Here is a 26,706-nt window from a genome sequence, read left to right on the forward strand (position 1 = left end):
GAAATAGATTAATCATTTATCAGACCGTGACAGATCACTGCTATGTGGCTCTGCAGTGTTTCTCTCTCTCTCTCTCCCCCTATGCCCTTCTCTTCCTCTCGCTCTCTCTTCCTCATTCTGCTCCCCTCTCTCTCTCTCTGTCTGTCCTCTTTTCACCCAACTGCCCCTGTCTAAGAGAGCAGCAGAGAGAGATAGAATGAGAGAAAGAGATAAAGTAACAGATAGTCTGGAAGACTTTCTAATATCTATTTGTTACCTCACCCCTCTGTCTCCCCTGTCTCTATTTATTACCTCACCCCTCTGTCTCCCCTGTCTCTATTTATTACCTCACCCCTCTGTCTCCCCCTGTCTCTATTTATTACCTCACCCCTCTGTCTCCCCCTGTCTCTATTTATTACCTCACCCCTCTGTCTCCCCCTGTCCATATTTATTACCTCACCCCTCTGTCTCCCCTGTCTCTATTTATTACCTCACCCCTCTGTCTCCCCCTGTCTCTATTTATTACCTCACCCCTCTGTCTCCCCCTGTCTATATTTGTTACCTCACCCCTCTGTCTCTATTTATTACCTCACCCCTCTGTCTCCCTTGTCTCTATTTATTACCTCACCCCGTCTGTCTCCCCTGTCTCTATTTATTACCTCACCCCTCTGTCTCCCCTGTCTCTATTTATTACCTCACCCTCTGTCTCCCCTGTCTCTATTTGCTACCTCACCCCTCTGTTTCCCCTGTCTCTATTTGTTACCTCACCCCTCTGTTTCCCCTGTCTCTATTTGTTACCTCACCCCTCTGTCTCCCCTGTCTCTATTTGTTACCTCACCCCTCTGTTTCCCCTGTCTCTATTTGTTACCTCACCCCTCTGTCTCCCCTGTCTCTGTTTGTCTCCCCCCATACAGAAGTTTGACTCTGACCTGTTCAAGACTGGCATGTCCTGTCTGAGTGCTACCGCTGGGGCGTTGCCACCTGACTATGTGGATGCCAGCCCTGGTGCCACCCTGGAGAAGCAGGCGTCTGTGGATGCACACGGCAACTTCGACCCCAAACCCATCAACACTGCCAAGTAAGTGGCCCAGGGAGAGAGAGACTTTGACATTTAAAAGCTCTCATTGAACGCAAATGACCAAAACTAGGACATGAAGGTCAGAATCCCCAGAACACACAGGCTCATTATGACACCATATATGACTAAAGGATGGGAGCAGAGTGAGACTTTCCCTTACTGCACTAGATGTCTAGGCTGTATTGAAGTATATGACTAAAGGATGGGAGCAGAGTGAGACTAGCCCTTACTGCACTAGATGTCTAGGCTGTATTGAAGTATATGACTAAAGGATGGGAGCAGAGTGAGACTAGCCCCTACTGCACTAGATGTCTAGGCTGTATTGAAGTATATGACTAAAGGATGGGAGCAGAGTGAGACTAGCCCTTACTGCACTAGATGTCTAGGCTGTATTGAAGTATATGACTAAAGGATTGGAGCAGAGTGAGACTAGCCCTTACTGCACTAGATGTCTAGGCTGTATTGAAGTATATGACTAAAGGATGGGAGCAGAGTGAGACTAGCCCTTACTGCACTAGATGTCTAGGCTGTATTGAAGTATATGACTAAAGGATTGGAGCAGAGTGAGACTAGCCCTTCCTGCACTAGATGTCTAGGCTGTATTGAAGTATATGACTAAAGGATGGGAGCAGAGTGAGACTAGCCCTTACTGCACTAGATGTCTAGGCTGTATTGAAGTATATGACTAAAGGATGGGAGCAGAGTGAGACTAGCCCTTACTGCACTAGATGTCTAGGCTGTATTGAAGTAAATGACTAAAGGATGGGAGCAGAGTGAGACTAGCCCTTACTGCACTAGATGTCTAGGCTGTATTGAAGTATATGACTAAAGGATGGGAGCAGAGTGAGACTAGCCCTTACTGCACTAGATGTCTAGGCTGTATTGAAGTATATGACTAAAGGATGGGAGCAGAGTGAGACTAGCCCTTACTGCACTAGATGTCTAGGCTGTATTGAAGTATATGACTAAAAGATGGGAGCAGAGTGAGACTAGCCCTTACTGCACTAGATGTCTAGGCTGTATTGAAGTATATGACTAAAGGATGGGAGCAGAGTGAGACTAGCCCTTACTGCACTAGATGTCTAGGCTGTATTGAAGTATATGACTAAAGGATGGGAGCAGAGTGAGACTAGCCCTTACTGCACTAGATGTCTAGGCTGTATTGAAGTGACAGACTAACAGTGGTGTCTGTCTCCTCCTTCTCTCTAGTATCTCCCTTCCAGAGAAACTGGACTACATTGCCAACAAGTTTGCAGAGCATTCCCACGTCAAGTGGTCCTCAGAGAAGGTACTGTAACCGCAACAACTAGCTTCAGACACTGTCTTTCTTGTATAGGAGTTTAAATGTAAGGTATATACTGTTGGAGTCGGACGTTTACAGACACTTAGGTTGGAGTCGTTAAAACTAGTTTTTAAACCACTCCACAAATGTCTTCTTAAGAAACTATAGTTTTGGCAAGTCGGTTAGAACATCTACTTTGTGCATGACAATACATTCTTCCAACAATTGTTTACAGACAGATTATTTCACTTATAATTCACTGTATCACAATTCCAGTGGGTCTGAAGTTTACATACACTAAGTTGACTGTGCCTTTAAACAGATTGGAAAATTCCAGAAAATGATGTCATGGCTTTAGAAGATTCTGATAGGCTAATTGACATCATTTGAGTCAATTGGAGGTGTACCTGTGGATGTATTTCAAGGCCTACCTTCAAACTCAGTGCCTCTTTGCTTGACATCATGGGAAAATCAAAAGAAATCAGCCAAAAATCTGGTTCATCCTTGGGAACAATTTCCAAATGCCTGAAGGTACCACATTCATCTGTACAAACAATAGTACGCAAGTATAAACACCATGGGACCACGCAGCTGTCATACCACTCAGGAAGGAGACGCATTCTGTCTCCTAGAGATGAACGTATTTTGTTGCAAAAAGTGCAAATCAATCCCAGAACAGCAGCAAAGGACCTTGTGAAGATGCTGGAGGAAACAGGTTCAAAAATATCTATATCCACAGTAAAACGAGTCCTATATCTACATAACCTGAAAGGCCACTCAGCAAGGAAGAAGCCACTGCTCCAAAACCGCCATAAAAAAGCCAGACTACGGTTTGCAACTGCACATGGGGACAAAGATCGTACTTTTTGGAGAAATGTCCTCTGGTCTGATAAAACAAAAATAGAACTGGCCATAATGGCCATAATGACCATCATTATGTTAGGAGGAAAAAGGGGAGGCTTCCCAACCGTGAAGCACAGGGGTGGCAGCATCATGTTCTGGGGGTGCTTTGCTGCAGGAGGGACTAGTGCACTTCACAAAATAGATGGTATCATGAGGCAGGAAAATTAGGTGGATATATTTAAGCAACATCTCAAGACATCAATCAGGAAGTTAAAGCTTGGTCGCAAATGGGTCTTCCAAATGGACAATGACCCCAAGCATACTTCCAAAGTTGTGGCAAAATGCTTAAGGACAACAAAGTTGAGGTATTGGAGTGGCCATCACAAAGGCCTGACCTCAATCCCATAAAAGAAAAGTGGGCAGAACTGAAAAAGCGTGTGCGAGCAAGGAGGCCTACAAACCTGACTCAGTTACACCAGCTCTGTCAGGAGGAATGGGCCAAAATTCACGCAACTTATTGTGCGAAACTTGTGGAAGGCTACCCGAAACATTTGACCCAAGTGAAACAATTTGAAGGCAATGCTACCAAATACTAATTGAGTGTATTGTCACAGGCTGGCTCACAGCCTGTGGCAAAAACAACAGGTATAGGCCAATCAAAAAGGTTCTTTATTGAAAACCAAAACTATTAACTTAAAACAAAGAAAAAGGAATGAGGTGTGAAAGTATCATAATGTAAGGTGTATGTAAAGTGCAGGGATGCGTGAATCCGTGTGTGTGAATGACTGAGTGAAAACTATGCAAAACGACAAAGGAACAAACAGGATCAGAGAGAGAGAGAGAAAGAGAAAAAGACGAGTGATTAGTGAAGCCGTTTACCCTGAGCCCAGGTGACTCCAATCACTAACGACCCTCCTCCCCTGCAGGAGGAACCGCCCCTGCACTGCAGAGGAGGGGCCGTGACAGTATGTAAACTTTTGACCCACTGGGAATGTGACTAAAGAAATCAAATCTGAAATAAATAATTCTCTACTATTATTCTGACATTTCACATCTTAAAATAAAGTGGTGAACCTAACTGACCATAGACAGGGAATTTTTACTAGGATTAAATGTCAGGGATTGTGAAAACTGAGTTTAAATGTATTTGGCTAACGTGTATGCAAACTTCCGACTTAAACTGTACATCGCCGAATTCCTGGCCTAACATGGCCTAACTCCTGGCCTACATGGCCAATCTCCTGGCCTAACATGGCCTAACTCCTGGCCTAACATGGCCTAAGTCCTGGCCTAATTCCTGGCCTAATTCCTGGCCTAAGTCCTGGCCTAACATGGCCTAAGTCCTGGCCTAATTCCTGGCCTAATTCCTGGCCTAAATCCTGGCCTAACAGGGCCTAATTCCTGGCCTAACTCCTGTACTAACATGGCCTAATTCTTGATTTCCAGGTGACAGCGGGTTGGAAAATGGGAGAGAGTATGGATGACAAGGCTAAAACTCACCCACTGCTGAAGCCGTATAAATTACTCAGTGAGAAGGTACTGTTGATACTATAACACTAAACTGTCACTCAGTGTGAAGGTACTGTTGATACTATAACACTAACCTGTCACTCAGTGTGAAGGTACTGTTGATACTATAACACTAACCTGTCACTCAGTGTGAAGGTACTGTTGATACTATAACACTAACCTGTCACTCATTTACATTTAAGTCATTTAGCAGACGCTCTTATCCAGAGCGACTTACAAATTGGTGAATTCACCTTCTGACATCCAGTGGAACAGCCACTTTACAATAGTGCATCTAAATCATTAAGGGGGGGTGAGAAGGATTACTTATCTTATCCTAGGTATTCCTTGAAGAGGTGGGGTTTCAGGTGTCTCCGGAAGGTGGTGATTGACTCCGCTGTCCTGGCGTCGTGAGGGAGTTTGTTCCACCATTGGGGGGCCAGAGCAGCGAACAGTTTTGACTGGGCTGAGCGGGAACTGTACTTCCTCAATGGTAGGGAGGCGAGCAGGCCAGAGGTGGATGAACGCAGTGCCCTTGCTTGGGTGTAGGGCCTGATCAGAGCCTGGAGGTACTGCGGTGCCGTTCCCCTCACAGCTCCGTAGGCAAGCACCATGGTCTTGTAGCGGATGCGAGCTTCAACTGGAAGCCAGTGGAGAGAGCAGAGGAGCGGGGTGACGTGAGAGACCTTGGGAAGGTTGAACACCAGACGGGCTGCGGCGTTCTGGATGAGTTGTAGGGGTTTAATGGCACAGGCAGGGAGCCCAGCCAACAGCGAGTTGCAGTAATCCAGACGGGAGATGACAAGTGCCTGGATTAGGACCTGCGCCGCTTCCTGTGTGAGGCAGGGTCGTACTCTGCGGATGTTGTAGAGCATGAACCTACAGGAACGGGCCACCGCCATGATGTTGGTTGAGAACGACAGGGTGTTGTCCAGGATCACGCCAAGGTTCTTAGCGCTCTGGGAGGACGACACAACGGAGTTGTCAACCGTGATGGCGAGGTCATGGAACGGGCAGTCCTTCCCCGGGAGGAAGAGCAGCTCCGTCTTGCCGAGGTTCAGCTTGAGGTGGTGATCCGTCATCCACACTGATATGTCTGCCAGACATGCAGAGATGCGATTCGCCACCTGGTCATCAGAAGGGGGAAAGGAGAAGATTAATTGTGTGTCGTCTGCATAGCAATGATAGGAGAGACCATGTGAGGTTATGACAGAGCCAAGTGACTTGGTGTATAGCGAGAATAGGAGAGGGCCTAGAACAGAGCCCTGGGGGACACCAGTGGTGAGAGCGCGTGGCGAGGAGACAGATTCTCGCCACGCCACCTGGTAGGAGCGACCTGTCAGGTAGGACGCAATCCAAGCGTGGGCCGCGCCGGAGATGCCCAACTCGGAGAGGGTGGAGAGGAGGATCTGATGGTTCACAGTATCGAAGGCAGCCGATAGGTCTAGAAGGATGAGAGCAGAGGAGAGAGAGTTAGCTTTAGCAGTGCGGAGCACCTCCGTGATACAGAGAAGAGCAGTCTCAGTTGAATGACTAGTCTTGAAACCTGACTGATTTGGATCAAGAAGGTCATTCTGAGAGAGATAGTGGGAGAGCTGGCCAAGGACGGCACGTTCAAGAGTTTTGGAGAGAAAAGAAAGAAGGGATACTGGTCTGTAGTTGTTGACATCGGAGGGATCGAGTGTAGGTTTTTTCAGAAGGGGGTGCAACTCTCGCTCTCTTGAAGACGGAAGGGACGTAGCCAGCGGTCAGGGATGAGTTGATGAGCGAGGTGAGGTAAGGGAGAAGGTCCCCGGAAATGGTCTGGAGAAGAGAGGAGGGGATAGGGTCAAGCGGGCAGGTTGTTGGGCGGCCGGCCGTCACAAGAAGCGAGATTTCATCTGGAGAGAGAGGGGAGAAAGAGGTCAGAGCACAGGGTAGGGCAGTGTGAGCAGAACCAGCGGTGTCGTTTGACTTAGCAAACGAGGATCGGATGTCGTCGACCTTCTTTTCAAAATGGTTGACGAAGTCATCTGCAGAGAGGGAGGAGGGGGGGAGGAGGATTCAGGAGGGAGGAGAAGGTGGCAAAGAGCTTCCTAGGGTTAGAGGCAGATGCTTGGAATTTAGAGTGGTAGAAAGTGGCTTTAGCAGCAGAGACAGAGGAGGAAAATGTAGAGAGGAGGGAGTGAAAGGATGCCAGGTCCGCAGGGAGGCGAGTTTTCCTCCATTTCCGCTCGGCTGCCCGGAGCTCTGTTCTGTGAGCTCGCAATGAGTCATCGAGCCACGGAGCGGGAGGGGAGGACCGAGCCGGCCTGGAGGATAGGGGACATAGAGAGTCAAAGGATGCAGAAAGGGAAGAGAGGAGGGTTGAGGAGGCAGACTCAGGAGAAAGGTTGGAGAAGGTATGAGCAGAGGGAAGAGATGATAGGATGGAAGAGGAGAGAGTAGCGGGGAGAGAGAGCGAAGGTTGGGACGGCGCGATACCATCCGAGTAGGGGCAGTGTGGGAAGTGTTGGATGAGAGCGAGAGGGAAAAGGATACAAGGTAGTGGTCGGAGACTTGGAGGGGAGTTGCAATGAGGTTAGTGGAAGAACAGCATCTAGTAAAGATGAGGTCGAGCGTATTGCCTGCCTTGTGAGTAGGGGGGAAGGTGAGAGGGTGAGGTCAAAAGAGGAGAGGAGTGGAAAGAAGGAGGCAGAGAGGAATGAGTCAAAGGTAGACGTGGGGAGGTTAAAGTCGCCCAGGACTGTGAGAGGTGAGCCGTCCTCAGGAAAGGAGCTTATCAAGGCATCAAGCTCATTGATGAACTCTCTGAGGGAACCTGGAGGGCGATAAATGATAAGGATGTTAAGCTTGAAAGGGCTGGTAACTGTGACAGCATGGAATTCAAAGGAGGCGATAGATAGATGGGTAAGGGGGAGAGAGAGAATGACCACTTGGGAGAGATGAGGATCCCGGTGCCACCACCCCGCTGACCAGAAGCTCTCGGGGTGTGCGAGAACACGTGGGCGGACGAAGAGAGAGCAGTAGGAGTAGCAGTGTTATCTGTGGTGATCCATGTTTCCGTCAGTGCCAGGAAGTCGAGGGACTGGAGGGAGGCATAGGCTGAGATGAACTCTGCCTTGTTGGCCGCAGATCGGCAGTTCCAGAGGCTACCGGAGACCAGGAACTCCACGTGGGTCGTGCGCGCTGGGACCACCAGATTAGGGTGGCCGCGGCCACGCGGTGTGGAGCGTTTGTATGGTCTGTGCAGAGAGGAGAGAACAGGGATAGATAGACACATAGTTGACAGGGTACAGAAGAGGCTACGCTAATGCAAAGGAGATTGGAATGACAAGTGGACTACACGTCTCGAATGTTCAGAAAGTTAAGCTTACGTAGCAAGAATCTTATAGACTAAAATGATTGAAATGGTACAGTACTGCTGGAGTAGGCTAGCTGGTAGTGGCTGCGATGTAGCTAACCTAGAAAATCGCTCTAGGCTAAACAATTGACTTAGATACAAAGACGGCTATGTAGCTAGCTAGCTACGATCAAACAAAACAAACCGTTGTACTGTAATAGTTACTACAGTGCTGCTATTCGGGGCTAGCTGGCTAGCTACGTTGAAAGACCGACAATAGCTGGCCAGCTAACCTAGAAAATCGCTCTAGACTACACAATTGTCTTAGATACAAAGACGGCTATGTAGCTGGCTAGCTACGATCAAACAAATCAAACCGTTGTACTGTGATGAAGTGAAATGAAAGATGTGATACTACCTGTGGAGCGACGCGGAATGTTGACCGGGTAGTTGGAGTTCAATTCGGTAGAGGTTGGCTAGCTGTTGGCTAGCTAGCTAGCAGCATTTCCTACGTTAAGGACGACAAATAGCTGGCTAGCTAACCTCGGTAAATTAAGATAATCACTCTAAGTCTACACACTCTAAACTGCACAATTATCTTGGATACAAAGACAGCGAAGACAACTATGTAGCTCGCTGACACTACGCTAATCGAGTCGTTCAGTTGAGTGTAATAGTTTCTACAGTGCTAGTGGACAGTGGATGTTAGCTAGCTGCTTAGCTAGCTGCTGGGCAGATACGTTAGGACGACGAAATACGATAATATGCAATTGTCGTTGATACAAAGACGGCTATGTAGCTAGCTAAGAAGAAATTGCTAAGATAAGACAAATCAAACCGTTGTACTATAACGAAATGTAATGAAATGTAATGAAAAGTTATACTACCTGCGGACCGAAGTGTAGATGCGACCGCTCGCTCCAACCGGAACCGGACACTAATCTGTCACTCAGTGTGAAGGTAGTGTTGATACTATAACACTAACCTGTCACTCAGTGTGAAGGTACTGTTGATACTATAACACTAACCTGTCACTCAGTGTGAAGGTACAGTTGATACTATAACACTAACCTGTCACTCAGTGTGAAGGTACTGTTGATACTATAACAATAATCTGTCACTCAGTGTGAAGGTACGGTTGATACTATAACAATAATCTGTTCCTCAGTGTGAAGGTACTGTTGATACTATAACACTAACCTGTCACTCAGTGTGAAGGTACTGTTGATACTATAACACTAACCTGTCACTCAGTGTGAAGGTACTGTTGATACTATAACACTAACCTGTCACTCAGTGTGAAGGTACTGTTGATACTATAACACTAACCTGTCACTCAGTGTGAAGGTACGGTTGATACTATAACACTAACCTGTCACTCAGTGTGAAGGTACGGTTGATACTATAACACTAACCTGTCACTCAGTGTGAAGGTACGGTTGATACTATAACACTAACCTGTCACTCAGTGTGAAGGTACTGTTGATACTATAACACTAACCTGTCACTCAGTGTGAAGGTACAGTTGATACTATAACACTAACCTGTCACTCAGTGTGAAGGTACTGTTGATACTATAACAATAATCTGTCACTCAGTGTGAAGGTACGGTTGATACTATAACAATAATCTGTTCCTCAGTGTGAAGGTACTGTTGATACTATAACACTAACCTGTCACTCAGTGTGAAGGTACTGTTGATACTATAACACTAACCTGTCACTCAGTGTGAAGGTACTGTTGATACTATAACACTAACCTGTCACTCAGTGTGAAGGTACTGTTGATACTATAACACTAACCTGTCACTCAGTGTGAAGGTACGGTTGATACTATAACACTAACCTGTCACTCAGTGTGAAGGTACGGTTGATACTATAACACTAACCTGTCACTCAGTGTGAAGGTACTGTTGATACTATAACACTAACCTGTCACTCAGTGTGAAGGTACTGTTGATACTATAACACTAACCTGTCACTCAGTGTGAAGGTACGGTTGATACTATAACACTAACCTGTCACTCAGTGTGAAGGTACTGTTGATACTATAACAATAATCTGTCACTCAGTGTGAAGGTACTGTTGATACTATAACAATAATCTGTTCCTCAGTGTGAAGGTACTGTTGATACTATAACACTAACCTGTCACTCAGTGTGAAGGTACTGTTGATACTATAACACTAACCTGTCACTCAGTGTGAAGGTACTGTTGATACTATAACACTAACCTGTCACTCAGTGTGAAGGTACTGTTGATACTATAACACTAACCTGTCACTCAGTGTGAAGGTACGGTTGATACTATAACACTAACCTGTCACTCAGTGTGAAGGTACGGTTGATACTATAACACTAACCTGTCACTCAGTGTGAAGGTACTGTTGATACTATAACACTAACCTGTCACTCAGTGTGAAGGTACTGTTGATACTATAACACTAACCTGTCACTCAGTGTGAAGGTACGGTTGATACTATAACACTAACCTCAGAATCCAGAACCACATTTATTTGCACTAGCTAGCTAACGATCTGTCACATGAGATTAGTGTATTAATTGTGACAGAAATAAGTCAAAGGGTCATTTACACAGTGTTTGTGCCTGTGTCCTCCCTGTGTAGGAAAGAGAAACATACCGCTGGCCAGTGAAGGAGTCTTTAAAGAGCATGCTGGCAATGGGTTGGAACATGGAGAGGACCAAAGAGGGAGAGGCCATGTTCACCGAGAAACAAAGCAAGGTCTCCGAGGCCACTCAGGTAGTGTGTGTGTGTGTGTGTGTGTGTGTGTGTGTGTGTGTGTGTGTTTTCATTTTTTTTTTTGAATTGCTAACGTCACCCCACGTCGATCCTATCAGATCACCCATTTCTGTAGTTATTGATTCATTGTATTATGTTTTAATGTTGACAGGACAACGATAACGAATTCATCCTGGAACCACCCTTGGACCTGAACAATATTACTCTATCCAGAGAGTTGCAGGTTGTTGCCATGGAACAATTGCTCTGTTGTTTACGTTAATGTCATTGAACAATGTCCTCCAGAACATTTTACCCTCTTATCAAATTCTGATACTATATAATGTAATATGATGTCATATGGGTCCTAGTGGTTAGAGTGGGGCGGCAGGGTAGCCTAGTGGTTAGTGGTTAGAGTGGTTAGAGTGAAGGCGGCAGGGTAGCCTAGTGGTTAGAGTGGAAGGGCGGCAGGGTAGCCTAGTGGTTTAGAGTGTAGAGGCGGCAGGGTAGCCTAGTGGTTTAGAGTGTAGAGGGGCCGGCAGGGTAGCCTAGTGGTTTAGAGCGTTGGACTAGTAACCGAAAGGTTGCAAGTTCAAATCCCCGAGCTGACAAGGTACAAATCTGTCGTTCTGCCCCTGAACAAGGCAGTTAACCCACTGTTCCTAGGCCGTCATTGTAAATAAGAATTTGTTCTTAACTGACTTGCCTAGTTAAATGTAAAAATATCTGATGTCATGTTACCAGCAGGTACAGTGTTCTGTGGGGCATGGTTGTTTCTCTGTACTGTGCATCAGACATGGGCTCACATGCTATTGGAATTAGTTGTGCTTGGTTTAAGATTACAATAGGACAAATAGAACAGTCCCAAAAGTACAAACCCCAGCCCGCCTGCCACTCTAAGGAAGGCTAAAGAAAACACTCAAAAGTATTTGAAAGATTTCAAATAGTATTGTAACCCAGGTCTGTTTGTACACCGTGACACATTCAAGTAAGTGAATGTTCTCCATGTCCGTGTGTGTGTGTGTTCCCCATTGTAGGGGATGGTGGAGGTTGTAGCAGAGAACTACCACAACATCTGGGCTAAGAAGAAGAAGACTGAGCTGAACAGTAAAGGTATGTAGTCCAGTCACAGGGCCCAGGCATCCCTTGTAATCACCCAATGTTTGTAAATTAACTCTGGAGTGCCAGAGTGAATTTGTACGTTTGTGAATTCTGAGCATTTCGCTCTCTCTTGGAGTGTTCAGATCGCACACTGGATGCTCTGTTCTAGGAGTATGGTTGATCCGAGTGTTCTGACCACACAAAGGCACTCAAGCACCCAACCTAACTGGCTAAAATGTGCTCCCTTGCTAGCTACTTCCAGACACAAATGAGAGAACACCTCACACTGACCATTTTACTCTCCCTAGCAGAGCTGGTTCGGCTGTTTTCATGTTATCCAGAGTGTTAGTGACTAACTGTGCTGCTGGTAACAATTGAATTACGTTTACTGACACCAGTCTTATTCAATGGGTATTGCGCGTAAATTCCTCAGTTATTCTGCTCTCTGGCACAGACAAGAAATCGGAGTAGATGCCCAAAGTGACGTTACAAACGCACCCTCAGTAACCACCCAGGAATACAGCATGCTAAGTGTACATTTAAGCTTGTGTAAGACTTGACTGTACGTTCGTGAACGTGTTGCCACTGTTTGATGTGTGCTGTCTGTCTCAGGAGGAGGAAGCCACCCGTTGCTGGTGCCCTATGACACCCTGACAGCCAAGGAGAAGTACAGAGACAGGGAGAAGGCCCAGGATCTCTTTAAGTTCCTGCAGATCAATGGATATATCATCACCAGGTCAGAGACTCCCCTAACTACCTCACCTGTTTACTGCACCTGTCTGTTACCACGAGGAAGCAATCAGTTAATCAATCAATCTGCCAATCACAGTTTCTTACATCCTGTCAAAGTCACGTTGGGCAACTGAACGTCTTGAAATGAACTTTTATCCTGACGACTCACACTAAGTTCTTCAGCTGCTCTGTCGTTAGCTCCATACTTCAGTCTGAGACTCCCATCCTTGAAGTGGTTTGTGGTGACGGAGTGTTGTACAAAACAAAACTCGTCAGAGATCGTCTCGAACAAATCAGAGTATCAAAAAAACACTAATCAGCAGACTAAAACACTAATCAGCAGACTAAAACACTAATCAGCAGACTAAAACACTAATCAGCAGACTAACAAATCAGCAGACTAAAACACTAATCAGCAGACTAACACTAATCAGCAGACTAAAACAGTAATCAGCAGACTAAAACACTAATCAGCAGACTAAAACACTAATCAGCAGACTAAAACACTAATCAGCAGACTAAAACAAAAGCAGACTAAAACATTAGCAGACTAAAACACTAATCAGCAGACTAAAACACTAATCAGCAGACTAAAACAGCTAACATAATCAGCAGACTAAAACACTAATCAGCAGACTAAAACACTAATCAGCAGACTAAAACACTAATCAGCAGACTAAAACACTAATCAGCAGACTAAAACAGTAAAGCAGACTAAAACACTAATCAGCAGACTAAAACACTAATCAGCAGACTAAAACAGTAATCAGCAGACTAAAACACTAATCAGCAGACTAAAACACTAATCAGCAGACTAAAACACTAATCAGCAGACTAAAACACTAATCAGCAGACTAAAACAAAACAGACTAACACAGTAATCAGCAGACTAAAACACTAATCAGCAGACTAAAAAACTAATCAGCAGACTAAAACACTAATCAGCAGACTAAAAAAAGCAGACTAAAACACTAATCAGCAGACTAAAACACTAATCAGCAGACTAAAACACTAATCAGCAGACTAAAACACTAATCAGCAGACTAAAACAGCCATTAGCAGACTAAAACACTAATCAGCAGACTAAAACAGCCATTAGCAGACTAAAACACTAATCAGCAGACTAAAACACTAATCAGCAGACTAAAACACTAATCAGCAGACTAAAACACTAATCAGCAGACTAAAACACTAATCAGCAGACTAAAACACTAATCAGCAGACTAAAACACTAATCAGCAGACTAAAACACTAATCAGCAGACTAAAACAGTAATCAGCAGACTAAAACAGCCATCAGCAGACTAAAACAGCCATCAGCAGACTAAAACACTAATCAGCAGACTAAAACAGTATTCAGCAGTGTCGTGTCTTTGGCATCATTAAATTGAATTCTATCAAATCAATTCTCTGTAATTATTATTACGTGATTAAACTAATCATGTAAGTGTAATTAACTAGGAAGTCTGGGCACCAAGGAAAATCTTCAGATTACAAAGTTATAATTTTCCTAATATAACTCTAAAGATAGTTTAATATCTGCTCGATTAGTCTTCTAATTAATTAATTGATCAGATTTACCTCACGTTAGTCTCATTCCAAATGTCATAAGTTGTTGGTTATCTGCACGAACCCAGCCTTCACTATGAATCATCCATACATCAATTGTCTTAATCATTTATTTACTAACTAACTAAATAATCACAGAAATGCATAACAAATAGTAGATATGGTTACAAGGAAATGATAGGGGATGTGCCCTAGTGGGCTAAACCGGTATGACGGCTTGGCAGACAAAGGGGAGTGGGTGTGGACTGAGAAGGGTGCGACAGACAAAAGTCACTACACAGTTGATAATTGTAATAATTGAAATGCTAATCCTTTGCACATGAACGCTCACTCTTTTGGGAATAATTGCAATCAATGTATATATTTACTCTCAGTGTGTCGTCGTGATCTCTGTTGGAGTCGTCCGTCTTTCTGTTGGAAAGTTCAGTCTCTCTCTCTCCCATGAAGTCTTGGTTAGAATGGATACTTCAGAGTACCATTCAGAAATGTTCTTATAGAATAGATGTTTTGGCGGTTGTCGGTCTTCGCATTTCAGGTCGACAACTTCTAGCTGCAGACTAGTAATTAGTATCTACGATTTGCTCTTATTCTGTCGTAATTGATAGTCTCAGAGTTTCAACAACCATTACAACCTTAGCTTATACTGAGGTTTTAATGGTCTCTACTCAAACCTTTGCCCTCTCGGTAATCGAGGTATGCATGGTCTGAAGTAGGCTTCTCCAGGTGGGGGTTATATTTGGAACAGCTAGGTAACTCGCTATACCCAAAGAGGGCCATATCATAACAGCAGACTAAAACAGTAATCAGCAGACTAAAACACTAATCAGCAGACTAAAACACTAATCAGCAGACTAAAACACTAATCAGCAGACTAAAACAGTCATTAGCAGACTAACAGTAATCAGCAGACTAAAACACTAATCAGCAGACTAAAACACTAATCAGCAGACTAAAACACTAATCAGCAGACTAAAACACTAATCAGCAGACTAAAACACTAATCAGCAGACTAAAACACTAATCAGCAGACTAAAACACTAATCAGCAGACTAAAACACTAATCAGCAGACTAAAACAGTAATCAGCAGACTAAAACAGTAATCAGCAGACTAAAACACTAATCAGCAGACTAAAACACTAATCAGCAGACTAACACTAATCAGCAGACTAACACTAATCAGCAGACTAAAACAGTAATCAGCAGACTAAAACACTAATCAGCAGACTAAAACACTAATCAGCAGACTAAAACACTAATCAGCAGACTAAAACACTAATCAGCAGACTAAAACACTAATCAGCAGACTAAAACAGCCATTAGCAGACTAAAACACTAATCAGCAGACTAAAACACTAATCAGCAGACTAACACTAATCAGCAGACTAAAACACTAATCAGCAGACTAACACTAATCAGCAGACTAAAACAGTAATCAGCAGACTAAAACAGTAATCAGCAGACTAAAACACTAATCAGCAGACTAAAACACTAATCAGCAGACTAAAACACTAATCAGCAGACTAAAACACTAATCAGCAGACTAAAACAGTAATCAGCAGACTAAAACAGCCATTAGCAGACTAAAACACTAATCAGCAGACTAAAACACTAATCAGCAGACTAACACTAATCAGCAGACTAAAACACTAATCAGCAGACTAACACTAATCAGCAGACTAAAACAGTAATCAGCAGACTAAAACACTAATCAGCAGACTAACACTAATCAGCAGACTAAAACAGTAATCAGCAGACTAAAACACTAATCAGCAGACTAACACTAATCAGCAGACTAAAACACTAATCAGCAGACTAAAACAGCCATTAGCAGACTAAAACACTAATCAGCAGACTAAAACACTAATCAGCAGACTAAAACAGTAATCAGCAGACTAAAACAGCCATCAGCAGACTAAAACACTAATCAGCAGACTAAAACACTAATCAGCAGACTAAAACACTAATCAGCAGACTAAAACAGTAATCAGCAGACTAAAACAGCCATCAGCAGACTAAAACACTAATCAGCAGACTAAAACACTAATCAGCAGACTAAAACAGTATTCAGCAGTGTCGTGTCTTTGGCATCATTAAATTGAATTCTATCAAATCAATTCTCTGTAATTATTATTACGTGATTAAACTAATCATGTAAGTGTAATTAACTAGGAAGTCTGGGCACCAAGGAAAATCTTCAGATTACAAAGTTATAATTTTCCTAATATAACTCTTCAGATAGTTTAATATCTGCTCGATTAGTCTTCTAATTAATTAATTGATCAGATTTACCTCACGTTAGTCTCATTCCAAATGTCATAAGTTGTTGGAATCTGCACGAACCCAGCCTTCACTATGAATCATCCATACATCAATTGTCTTAATCATTTATTTACTAACTAACTAAATAATCACAGAAATGCATAACAAACAGTAGATATGGTTACAAGGAAATGATAGGGGATGTGCCCTAGTGGGCTAAACCGGTATGACGGCTTGGCAGACAAAGGGGAGTGGGTGTGGACTGAGAAGGGTGCGACAGACAAAAGTCACTACACAGTTGATAATTATAATAATTGAAATGCTAATCCTTTGCACATGAACGCTCACTCTTTTGGGAATAATTGCAATCAATGTATATATTTACTCTCAGTGTGTCGTCGTGGTCTCTGTTGGAGTCGTCCGTCTTTCTGTTGGAAAGTTCAGTCTCTCTCTCTCCCATGAAGTATTGGTTAGAATGGATACTTCAGAGTACCATTCAGAAATGTTCTTATAGAATAGATGTTTTGGCGGTTGTCGGTCTTCGCATTTCAGGTCGACATAACTTCTAGCTGCAGACTAGTAATTAGTATCTACGATTTGCTCTTATTCTGTCGTAATTGATAGTCTCAGAGTTTCAACAACCATTACAACCTTAGCTTATACTGAGGTTTTAATGGTCTCTACTCAAACCTTTGCCCTCTCGGTAATCGAGGTATGCATGGTCTGAAGTAGGCTTCTCCAGGTGGGGGTTATATTTGGAACAGCAGCAAAGGGCTGTCCCATGACGCCAGATCAATGTCTGTGCTCATGGGGCGGGCCAATGACTTAGTTAAACTTTAAAGGGAATTGGATTCTCTTTCATTAAACAGTTTAAAATCACATTACATAATTTCACAAAGAGTTTCATCTTTACTCGTTCATTTTATACAATAATTAGATGCAAATCTCATAACGGTGACTCTTGTATAAACAGAGTTATGGTAATGTGGCTGTGTTGTCTCTCATGAGGTCACAAACATTAAACAAAATGGACCGGTCGTAGCTGGATTCTCCACCCACCGTTTACACATTCTCCAAAACATGGATATTGTTCAGTTCTCAAGCTCTGTGAGGTAGAATAAGTTCCTTTCTTCTACTGTGAACCCTCTCTCTATACCACATAGCCGGGGTGGAAGAGAGTCTCCTCATGGAATTTACGACCTGAGATAACAGACCTGGGTGTAGGAGGGAGAGAGAGGTGGTAAGAGAGTGGGGGTGGGTATATACTCAAAGAGGGCCATATCATAACAGCAGACTAAAACAGTAATCAGCAGACTAAAACAGTCATTAGCAGACTAAAACACTAATCAGCAGACTAAAACAGTAATCAGCAGACTAAAACACTAATCAGCAGACTAAAACACTAATCAGCAGACTAACAGTAATCAGCAGACTAAAACACTAATCAGCAGACTAAAACACTAATCAGCAGACTAAAACACTAATCAGCAGACTAAAACAGCCATTAGCAGACTAAAACACTAATCAGCAGACTAAAACAGTTATCAGCAGACTAAAACAGTCATTAGCAGACTAAAACAGTCATTAGCAGACTAAAACAGTCATTAGCAGACTAAAACAGCCATTAGCAGACTAAAACAGTAATCAGCAGACTAAAACAGTAATCAGACTAAAACAGTAATCAGCAGACTAAAACACTAATCAGCAGACTAAAACACTAATCAGCAGACTAAAACAGCCATTAGCAGACTAAAACACTAATCAGCAGACTAAAACACTAATCAGCAGACTAAAACAGTAATCAGCAGACTAAAACAGCCATTAGCAGACTAAAACACTAATCAGCAGACTAAAACACTAATCAGCAGACTGAAACAGTAATCAGCAGACTAAAACACTAATCAGCAGACTAAAACAGTAATCAGCAGACTAAAACAGCCATTAGCAGACTAAAACACTAATCAGCAGACTAAAACACTAATCAGCAGACTAAAACAGTAATCAGCAGACTAAAACACTAATCAGCAGACTAAAACAGCCATTAGCAGACTAAAACACTAATCAGCAGACTAAAACACTAATCAGCAGACTAAAACACTAATCAGCAGACTAAAACACTAATCAGCAGCAGACTAAAACACTAATCAGCAGACTAAAACAGTAAAGCAGACTAAAACACTAATCAGCAGACTAAAACAGCCATTAGCAGACTAAAACACTAATCAGCAGACTAAAACACTAATCAGCAGACTAAAACAGCCATTAGCAGACTAAAACACTAATCAGCAGACTAAAACACTAATCAGCAGACTAAAACAGTAATCAGCAGACTAAAACACTAATCAGCAGACTAAAACACTAATCAGCAGACTAAAACAGCCATTAGCAGACTAAAACACTAATCAGCAGACTAAAACACTAATCAGCAGACTAAAACACTAATCAGCAGACTAAAACAGCCATTAGCAGACTAAAACAGCCATTAGCAGACTAAAACACTAATCAGCAGACTAAAACACTAATCAGCAGACTAAAACACTAATCAGCAGACTAAAACAGTAATCAGCAGACTAAAACAGCCATTAGCAGACTAAAACACTAATCAGCAGACTAAAACACTAATCAGCAGACTAAAACACTAATCAGCAGACTAAAACAGTAATCAGCAGACTAAAACAGCCATTAGCAGACTAAAACAGCCATTAGCAGACTAAAACACTAATCAGCAGACTAAAACACTAATCAGCAGACTAAAACAGTAATCAGCAGACTAAAACAGCCATTAGCAGACTAAAACACTAATCAGCAGACTAAAACACTAATCAGCAGACTAAAACAGTAATCAGCAGACTAAAACACTAATCAGCAGACTAAAACACTAATCAGCAGACTAAAACTGCCATTAGCAGACTAAAACACTAATCAGCAGACTAAAACACTAATTAGCAGACTAAAACACTAATCAGCAGACTAAAACAGGCTTTCATGACAGTTATATATTAACTGCTGCAAACAAATGTCCCCTTCGGGGATCAATAAAGTACTATTGTTTGTTATTTATGTTCTGCAGAGACCTGAAAGACATGGAGCAGGACTCGTCGTCCATGGAGAAGAGGTTTGCCTACACGTTCCTCAAGAGGATTCTGAAGTATGTGGACTCGGCTCAGGAGTTCATTGCTCACCTGGGTGAGTCCACTGGGACATTGAATTAATTCATGTGCTTTGAAATATGGAATTGACAATTCATGCGAATGTAATTTAGTCAAGGTTAGTGTCTAGTTTAAGTTTTATACATATTTGAACATGTTTGTTTTTTTCTCCCCCAGAGGCCATGGCCACCAGTGGAAAGACAGACAAATCGCCCCACGATCAGGAAATAAAATTCTTTGCTAAGGTATGGATGTAAAGTCTTTCAACAATAGACAATAAATGAATTGTAGCCACTGTGGAATAAGTTCTCTAAACTCTTCCCCTCCCACCCTGCCCTATAGGTGCTGCTACCTCTCATAGACATGTACTTTAAGAACCACAGCATGTACTTCCTGTCCTCGCCCAGTAGGAACCTGAGTAGCAGTGGCTACGCCTCTAACAAAGAGAAGGAGATGATCACCAGGTAAGGTACCTGTAAGTGGGACTGGACACACTGGTGAATGATAATGTTGCCAGTCTGAAATCAACACAGAATCCCCAGCTACAGTCTTCTAATGAGAGTTTGTCTACTCAGAGACCGTTGGATAGACCGGTGAGAATCAGATAGGTGTAAGCAATATGGAGGAAAGTTCACCGAGCCTCATGTCTAGGGAAGGTAGTTACGGTTTGATTTCAGACTGGGCACTACAATAAACATGAACAACTTGTGAGCTATTTTGTTGTTTTCCTGCTTGGTTCTTCTCTCCTTTCTTTCTCTGGTTGTTTCATTCCCTCTGCTCTCCTTTATCTTCCAGCCTGTTCTGTAAGATGGCAGCTCTAGTCAGACACAGGATCTCCCTCTTTGGTAAGGACCTCCTCGGTCATTGTCTTTACCTGTCTGTCAAGGTCTTTACCAGTGTGCCGGGCCTTTACCTGTCTGTCAAGGCCTTTACCAGTGTGCCGGGTCTTTACCTGTCTGTCAAGGCCTTTACCAGTGTCTCGGGCCTTTAGCAGTGTGCCGGGTCTTTAACAGTGTGCCGGGCCTTTACCTGTCTGTCAAGGCCTTAGCAGTGTCTCGGGCCTTTAGCAGTGTGCCGGGTCTTTAACAGTGTGCCGGGTCTTTAGCAGTGTGCCGGGTCTTTAGCAGTGTGCCGGGTCTTTAACAGTGTGCCGGGCCTTTACCTGTCTGTCAAGGTCTTTACCAGTGTGCCGGGTCTTTACCTGTCTGTCAAGGTCTTACCAGTGTGCCGGGTCTTTACCTGTCTGTCAAGGCCTTTACCAGTGTGCCGGGCCTTTAACAGTGTGCCGGGTCTTTAACAGTGTCTCGGGCCTTTACCAGTGTGCCGGGTCTTTAGCAGTGTGCCGGGTCTTTAACAGTGTGCCGGATCTTTAGCAGTGTGCCGGGTCTTTAGCAGTGTGCCGGGTCTTTAGCAGTGTGCCGGGTCTTTAGCAGTGTGCCGGGTCTTTAACAGTGTGCCGGGTCTTTAGCAGTGTGCCGGGTCTTTAGCAGTGTGCCGGGTCTTTAGCAGTGTGCCGGGTCTTTAGCAGTGTGCCGGGTCTTTAGCAGTGTGCCGGGTCTTTAACAGTGTGCCGGGTCTTTAGCAGTGTGCCGGGTCTTTAGCAGTGTGCCGGGTCTTTAGCAGTGTGCCGGGTCTTTAGCAGTGTGCCGGGTCTTTAACAGTGTGCCGGGTCTTTAGCAGTGTGCCGGGTCTTTAACAGTGTGCCTGGTCTTTAACAGTGTGCCGGGTCTTTAGCAGTGTGCCGGGTCTTTAGCAGTGTGCCGGGTCTTTACCAGTGTGCCGGGTCTTTAGCAGTGTGCCGGGTCTTTAACAGTGTGCCGGGTCTTTACCTGTCTGTCAAGGTCTTAACAGTGTGCCGGGTCTTTAGCAGTGTGCCGGGTCTTTACCAGTGTGCCGGGTCTTTACCTGTCTGTCAAGGTCTTAACAGTGTGCCGGGTCTTTAACAGTGTGCCGGGTCTTTAGCAGTGTGCCGGGTCTTTAGCAGTGTGCCGGGTCTTTAACAGTGTGCCGGGTCTTTAGCAGTGTGCCGGGTCTTTAGCAGTGTGCCGGGTCTTTAGCAGTGTGCCGGGTCTTTAGCAGTGTGCCGGGTCTTTAGCAGTGTGCCGGGTCTTTAACAGTGTGCCGGGTCTTTAACAGTGTTCCGGGTCTTTAGCAGTGTGCCGGGTCTTTAGCAGTGTGCCGGGTCTTTAGCAGTGTGCCGGGTCTTTAACAGTGTTCCGGGTCTTTAACAGTGTGCCGGGTCTTTATACGCCTTTACACTTTATACTCGGTCAGCGCTGCTTGTACTCTTTACACAGTGATTTCCATGTCAATGACAATGTGTTCTCTTAGGGAGCGACTCGGCTGTTATGGTGAGCTGTCTTCACATCCTGGCTCATTCCCTGGACACAAGGTAAGAGTCTTTTATAGAGCCTGTAGAACAAACCTCTGTCTTCCAATGCAGCTGTATTTAAAATCTCAATATCAAATCATTTCTGGGTAAAAATGAAGCACTTTACTGTGATTGTTTTCATTTAAAATGGTCAAAAAGAATCAAAAATAGCTTCTTAGCGAAGAGCAATTTATCAAGCAAGAATTTATCTAGGAGTTGTCTGAGTGGGGAGGGGAACACCGACAACTCGCTGTTATTGGCAGAGAGGTTTGCAACTGTATTTTTTTTATTGGACAGTGATGAAGTCAGGCTCAGAGATGGTGAAGGCGTCGTTCTTACACCTCTCGTTCTGTCCTCTTCCTCCCGTCTCAGGACAGTGATGAAGTCAGGCTCAGAGATGGTGAAGGTGTCGTTCTTACACCTCTCGTTCTGTCCTCTTCCTCCCCTCTCAGGACAGTGATGAAGTCAGGCTCAGAGATGGTGAAGGCTGGGGTCAGGACGTTATTTGAGAACGCAGCGGAGGACCTAGAGAAGACCCTGGAGATGCTGAAGCTGGGGAAGTTCAGCCAGTCCAGGAGCCAGATGAAGGGCTTGACCCAGAACATCACCTACGCCACCACCGCTCTGCTGCCCATCCTCACAGCTCTGTTCGAACACGTCACCATGCATAACTTTGGAGTCTACCTGCTGGGTGAATTGATGTTATTTGAATTAATTTACTCTAGTAGCACCATGCGCTTGTCCACTTAGTGCAATGGTTTTCAAACCTCTTCTCTGGGAGCCCCAGCTGTTCCCTGTATTTAAACTGTTCCAGAGCAAGCACAACTGATTCAACTTGTCAACTAATTATCGAGCCCTTGATTAATTTACCCTGCCCTTATGCATCACAGGATCACTCAGTGGCAGTCAGATTGAGCAGGAAGCCCATCGTGGCCTTCTCTGAAAAAGAGAGTGTTAAATTGACTGAAGCTTGGCCTGGAAATATGACCTGTGTGTGTTGTGTTTTCCAGTGGATGATGTCCAGCTGTCGTGCTATCGCATCGTGACCTGTCTCTACTCACTGGGAACGGGGAAACACATCTTCATAGAGAGGTATGAGGCCCTCGTCACGTCAGCTACGGCAGGCGAGAGGATGACGGTGATCAAATCTCTCTGCATTATTGGAGGAGAAAAACTCCATCCAACACAGACTGGAAAAATCACAATGTCTGTAATATTTTATGTATTCTACGTTACGTTTGAGTGCTGTAAGTGAGAGAGAAAAAAAAGACTGAAAGCTGAATCGTGTTGGTTCTATTTTTAGCAATAAATAAATTCCTCTGTGTTGCTGATTCTCCTCTGTCCGTCAGAGGGCTGTGACGCAGCAATGTACACATCTACTTTAAATGTGGATGGACTGTGTGTGTGTGTGTGTGTGTGTGTGTGTGTGTGTGTGCGTGTGCGTGTGTGTTAATGTCTCGGTGTGTTAATGTCTGTCTGTGTGTGTTAATGTCTGTGTGTGTGTGTGTGTTAATGTCTCTGTATGTTCCCTCCAGGCACCTACCAGCCCTAGGGGAGTGTCTGGCCACCCTGGTAGGAGCCATGCCTGTAGCTTTCCTGGAGCCTGATCTCAACGCTCACAACCCCCTGTCTGTCTTCAACACCAAGACACCGCGAGAGAGGGCCAGTAAGTCACTACTCTGCAGTTGCAATACTGAATCATAACACTACCAATTCATCAGGACCAATCTATGCTTGATAACATCATAGATCCTCTTCCATTGATAACAACTCAGATCCTCACAGGGCCGTTGTCCTGGACACAGGGCCGTTCGTTGTCCTGGACACAGGGCCGTTCGTTGTCCTGGACACAGGGCCGTTCGTTGTCCTGGACACAGGGCCGTTCGTTGTCCTGGACACAGGGCCGTTCGTTGTCCTGGACACAGGGCCGTTGTCCTGGACACAGTTAAGCCTCGTCCAGGATCATGCATTTTAGTCCAGGACCAGGTTTAATCAATGTCTGGGAAACCAGTCCTATGTACTGTATATTAACGGTGCATGATGGTGATCCAGGCTGTGATTGGCCGTATTTGGGAGTCCCATATGACGGCACACAATTGGCCCAGCGTCGTCCGGTTTTGGCCGGTGTAGGCCGTCGTTGTAAATAAAAATGTATTCTTAACTGACTTGTCTAGTTAAATAAAGATTTAAAAAAATATTTGAAAATCTCTGTGCCGTTCTCTGTGCAGTCTTGAGTATGCCTGACTCTGTGGAGGAGATGTGTCCAGAGATGCCTCGTCTGGATCGCCTGCTGAAGGACATCAACGACATCTCAGAGTCCGGAGCTCGCTACACAGAGATGCCACAGGTCAGTAGGGCTTGGACTGCAATTAACATGCTGTTATCACTATATCTGTTATCTCTATATATGTTATCTCTATATCTGTTATCACTGTATCTGTTATCTCTCTATCTGTTATCACTATATCTGTTATCTCTATATCTGCTATCTCTATATCTGTTATCTCTATATCTGCTATCTCTATATATGTTATCACTATATCTGTTATCACTGTATCCATTATCTCTCTCTCTGTTATCACTATATCTGTTATCTCTCTATCTGTTATCTCTATATCTGTTATCTCTGTATCTGTTATCTCTGTATGTTTTACCATGGAGCTGGATGTTCCTCCTTTGTGACCAGTGGTACTGTTTCATGCCGATCTCAGCTTTAAGGAGAGGAAATAATTAGGATAGAGCAGTGGTCCCAAACTGAGGGATCGCAAGGGGCCCCCCAACATAATTATTTTGAGGAACTCAGTCCAGCTTTAAACTAACTCTTGAAAGTTGTAATAGTGGAATGTACAAGGTGCAATTTCTAAATGAGGTAGTTCATCATCAGTTTTTGTCATGTCAGTCATTACAGACCTCAGACAGCTATTTATAATTTGTCAGTAATATCCAGATCAACTAGCCCATGTCAGCTAACGTTTTTTTTAGCTAGGTTTTTTAGCCCATACATTTTGTAGTAATGTTCAAGTCACTGAAACACCACATGAAAACACATTAGACAGAATTGCAAGAAAAGAAGCTTTAAAACGGCAACATTTTCTCTCCCCCATGACAACATGTATAGAATTGCAGGTAATAGGCTTTAAAACGGCAACATTTTCTCTTTGCCAACGAGAGAGGGTTTGTGTCATGAACACTGCTTGTCCCTATATTAATATTTGTTGTGCGAGAGAAGGGAGGGGGGTGCAGGATGTTCCCCAATGCTGGAAGGGGGGCTTGAGAGTGAAAATGTTTGGGAAGCCCTCGGCGAGAGCCTTGATCAACTGAAACATCTTGACTAACGGATCCTCTGGCGTGACGACATTCATTTTTATAATACTGTGATTATCGTGGTATAGCTTAATATCACAGTGATCGTGATATAGCTCAATACCCTGATAATGGTGATATAGCTCAATACCCTGATAATGGTGATATAGCTCATTACCCTGATGATCGTAATATTGCTTAATATTGTGACTATTACTTAATATGGTGTCGTCCCATCCCCATTCCCTCCAGGTGATTGAGGTGATCCTGCCCATGTTGTGTAACTACCTGTCCTACTGGTGGGAGCGAGGAACAGAGAACTCTGCTCCACACACAGCCTGCTGCACCACCGTGTGCTCCAACCACCTCAGCATCATCCTGGGAAACATCCTCAAGATCCTCAACAACAACCTGGGCATCGACGACGCTCCCTGGATGAAGAGGATCGCAGGTGGGACACTGGGTTATTATTACCTCAGGGCTAACGTTTTAACAGGGGAGGTTTTTGGTGAACCACACTCGTGTGTTGAGGAACCTGGCCTTAGACCTGAAGACTTGTGTTAGCTCCGTGAGTCAATGTCTAGGCTTTAGCTCAGCGGGCTAATACAGTCTCATGGCACACAGGATACCTGCGTTTGAACCTAGCAGGAGTGTGAACCTGGTTGGCCAAGTTTGGTGGGCAATATGATGAGTGGTAAATACTAAGTGCTGTGTAGCATTGCCAGCCACAACTCATTTTATGAAAGGATAATTACACTAGTGTAACAACTCCTCAGTGAGACGAAAATACGATTTGGTTTCTCCTGTATCGTTGCAGTCTACTCTCAGCCAATCATCTGCAAGGCTGCTGCGGACCTACTGAGGAGTCACTTCCTGCCCACTCTAGAGAAACTCAGGAAGAAGACGGTGAAGGTGAGATGAGAGGAAATTAAACATATTCTTTGAACTGCTGTCCAGTTGTTCATTTTACATTTTCAATGGCTCATTCACAAGGATCAAAGCACACAACTGACTTGAATCCCAGATCTGTTTGCACTGATTTCCTGACTCCTATGTCATTGTTTGGCGTGACAATGATGTAAGACTTGACAGTGCAGCAAGGCTCGTGCCATTAAAGTGAAACCCTTTTTTAGTCATTCCATAATTCCTGACACCAGGTGGTGATGGAGGAGCCGTCATTGAAAATAAGAATTTGTTCTTAACTGACTTGCCTGGTTAAATAGAGGTAAAAAAATAAAATTAAAATAAAGGTCTTATTATGTTATAAATGTGTTATTATGTTATAAAGGTGTTATTACTATGTTATAAATGTGTTATTACTATGTTATAAATGTGTTATTACTATGTTATAAATGTGTTATTACTTTATAAATGTGTTATTATGTTATAAATGTGTTATTATGTTATAAATGTGTTATTATGTTATAAATGTGTTATTACTATGTTATAAATGTGTTATTGTGTTATAAAG

At 43.8% G+C, this 26,706-nt stretch overlaps 1 pseudogene; it reads left to right on the forward strand.

Moving 5' to 3' along the window:
• The window catches only part of LOC135506227 (ryanodine receptor 3-like), a 250,423-nt pseudogene that overhangs the window by 172,217 nt on the left and 51,500 nt on the right, over positions 1 to 26,706 (forward strand).

Source organism: Oncorhynchus masou, chromosome 19 (genome assembly GCF_036934945.1).
Source record: "Oncorhynchus masou masou isolate Uvic2021 chromosome 19, UVic_Omas_1.1, whole genome shotgun sequence".
NCBI lineage: Eukaryota > Metazoa > Chordata > Actinopteri > Salmoniformes > Salmonidae > Oncorhynchus > Oncorhynchus masou.